This window comes from Pinus tabuliformis, chromosome 2_1 (genome assembly GCF_031772625.1).
Source record: "Pinus tabuliformis cultivar Carrire ecotype Pingquan chromosome 2_1, CPIR1, whole genome shotgun sequence".
NCBI lineage: Eukaryota > Viridiplantae > Streptophyta > Pinopsida > Pinales > Pinaceae > Pinus > Pinus tabuliformis.
Genome location: NC_142299.1, coordinates 833,948,658 through 833,952,271, shown reverse-complemented (window position 1 = coordinate 833,952,271; position 3,614 = coordinate 833,948,658).

Below are 3,614 nucleotides of genomic sequence, written 5' to 3'. Positions count from 1 at the left end.
AAAACAACCATGGAACAAGAATATGATTCAATAATCAGAAATAACACTTGGGAATTGGTAGAACTTCCTAGAGGAAAACAGACCATAGGTTGTAAATGGTTATATAAACTGAAAATTAATGCAGGTGGAACTATAGAAAAACTGAAGGCTAGGTTGGTTGCAAAGGGGTACTCACAAAAAAAGGGATAGACTATGAAGAAAACTTTGCCCCTGTAGCTAAATTGAACACCATCAGAATGTTAATCGCTTTAGCTACTAAGAAACATTGGATGATGCACCAACTAGATGTAAAGTCTGAATTTTTGAATGGAGAACTAAAAGAAGAGGTTTATCTAGAGCAACCAGAAGGGTTTGTCTAGAAAGGAAAAGAACATTTAGTCTGTAGATTGAAGAAAACACTTTATGGACTAAAACAAGATCCCAGGTCATGGTATGAGAAAATTGAGTCATTTTTTCTACAAGCTAGCTATAATAGAAGCAAGAATGACCCTAATCTTTACACCATGAAAGATGAACAAGGGTGCGTAGTGTTGATTTCATTATATGTAGATGATTTGATAATTACATGTGATGCTACATATTTAATTGATGAAATCAAGCAATAGATGTCACAAATGTTTGAGATGAAGCACCTTGGTGAACTCAAATACCGTTTAAGTCTTGAGATCTAGAGAGATTTAGGTCAAACATTTTTGTCCCAAGCAAAGTATGTCCAAAGTCTGTTAGAAAAGTTTAGGATGGATCAGTGTAAGCCTGCACCGGTACCATTGCAGCAGAACATCAACTTGCAGTGTGAGGATGGCTCAAAAGCAGCAGATGAAACACTTTACAGACAGTTGGTTGGGAGCCTAATCTACCTAACCATTGCTAGACCTAATTTGGCTTATGCAGTCAGTGTGCTAAGCTAGTTTATGTCTAAGCCACTTGAAAGCCATGGGAATGCAACAAATAGGGTTTTGAGGTATCTACATGGTACTGTAGTTTATGGAATTATTTACACTGACTCTTCTGATGGTAGATTGGCGGGATTTGTAGATTTAGATTGGGCTGGAAATGTAGATGATCGTAGATCTATAAGAGGTTATGCATTCAACCTTGGATCCGGGGTGATCACATGGAGCAGTAAGAAGCAAAACACAGTCTCCTTGTCTTCAGCCAAAACAGAGTATCAAGCCATGCATGCAGCAACGTGTGAGGTAGTTTGGTTGCGAAGACTTCTCCAGGATGTTCGGGAAGAACAGACAGTCGCAACAACAATCAGATGCGACAATCAGAGTTCAATCAAGCTGGCCAACAATCCGGTGTTTCACAAAAACACTAAACATATTGATACACAATTTCACTTTGTCAGGGAGAAAGTGCAATATAAAGAAATTCATTTGGAATATTGTAATACGTGTGATAGTGTTGCAAACATTTTCACTAAGCCTCTTGGAAAAGTTAAGTTTCAAATGTTTAGGGAGATGTTAGGCATATATGTGAACCCATTCTCCATTAAGGGGGAATGTTGAAGATAATGGAGAATATCCTAGAATAGGTAGTGTTGGTTCACGTAACCTCAGGATAGGAATTAGTTTCTATTTCTTAGGATGTTGTTCTAACTTCCCTAAAACCATGTTTTCTATTTAATGTGTAATGTGGATGAACAATGTCGAGCATTCTGCAGAGCCAGACTCTCCTGGTTCAGACTCTCTTTCATAGAGTTGACTAGTGGGTTTTATTTTTATTAATACAAACATTACCATTTTTATCACTGAAAATGTGGGAGTGTGCTCAAAGGGTTCAGAAACTAGCCCCATCCCCCTCTCCATAGCTAGTGCAACGTAGCCACTACCAGGGCGGACCACAAATTTTTTTATTTTTTAACACATGGTGAGTTGGTAACTAGCAGTCCTAATCTATGGGAGACTCAGAATCAATCCTTGTAGTTGCCTCTATAACACCAGGACTACATCCAACTACCTATAAGTCGGATATAATAAGATCCTATGATTTTAGCAAGGGCGAGACTCACTAAGATCCTATGATTTTAGCAAGAGCGAGACTCACATGCCGCAAAGGGGGGGTTGGGGAATGTGCTCCTTGAGCCACCACCACAACAGGTCATGTACTCAATGAGGTTTGAATTGCTTTGCCCATATAAACTAACCGTTTAACCACACATCACTGTACCTAGGCTGACCACAATTACTTATCAATCAAATCCCAAGCCAACAAGCCTCTGTGGCCTTTGCTTGGGGCATCTCTTGTGCTAGTTTTGGGCTGGTACGATTTTGTATCCATTCTCATGGCATCCTGAGTGGTGGAGAGAAGAACTATGAAATGACGTTTTATACTAATAAATATCTTCCTATACTTTAGCTCAATGCATATATCCACACGGGACCTTTTTTTATTATACAAAGAAATTGCATGAAATAATATCTCTATCAATACTTAATTTTTATAAGTGTATAAGAAATTACATGATAGAATATTGTAATTAGATAACATAGTTAAATTTTATGATTTTAATATATATTTATTTATGGGTTTGAAAGTAAATTTGATGTAAAAATATATTTCAAAATAATTATATTTGAAGGAATTAGATTAAGATTATTATTATACACTTTTTAATAATCACAAATTAATTTTTAGTATATAAACAAATTGTATGACATAATATTGTAGTGTAGTTATATAGTTAAAATTAAAAAAAATAAGATTACAACCATAATATTATAATAAACAATTTAATAACCCATTTCACTTATTTCAATTTCAAAATATAATACACTTTTATATATATATATATATATATATATATATATATAATTTAATCACCGCTTTCATTTATTTCAATTTCAAAGTATAATACACACATATATTACTATTAATTGACTTTTTAAAGTAAACGTGTAGATTATCTATACCTATATTTATATCTATCTATCTAAATATAATACACTTTTATCTATATCTATATCTATCAATCTATATATATATATAGTTTATAGATATATAAATTTAATTTAATCACCGTTTTCATTTATTTCAATTTCAAAATATAATACACACATATATTACTATTAATTGACTTTTTAAAGTAAACGTGTAGATTATCTATACCTATATTTATATCTATCTATCTAAATATAATACACTTTTATCTATATCTATATCTATCAATCTATATATATATATATATATATATATATATATATATATATCAATCAAAATTAATACACCGCTTTCATTTATTTCAATTTCAAAATATAATACACATATACATTATTGTAATTATTAATTCACTTTTTAAATTAAACGGGTAGTAAACTATCTATACCTATATTTATATCTATCTATCTATATATTAACCCTTTTATATATATATATATATTAATTGACTTTTTAATAATTTAATAACCGTATATATATATATATCATTGTTAATTGACTTTTTAATGTGAACGTATACGTTATGGGCCCACCAAACCCAGGAGCGTTGAACTTAGCAAATCCAAACTTCAAGGCAGAGTTGAACTTAGCAAACCCAAACTTCAAGGTTCTATCATGCCAGCACTACCCAATCAACGCACAGGACCACGCTCTACTAGAATCCAACTGACTCA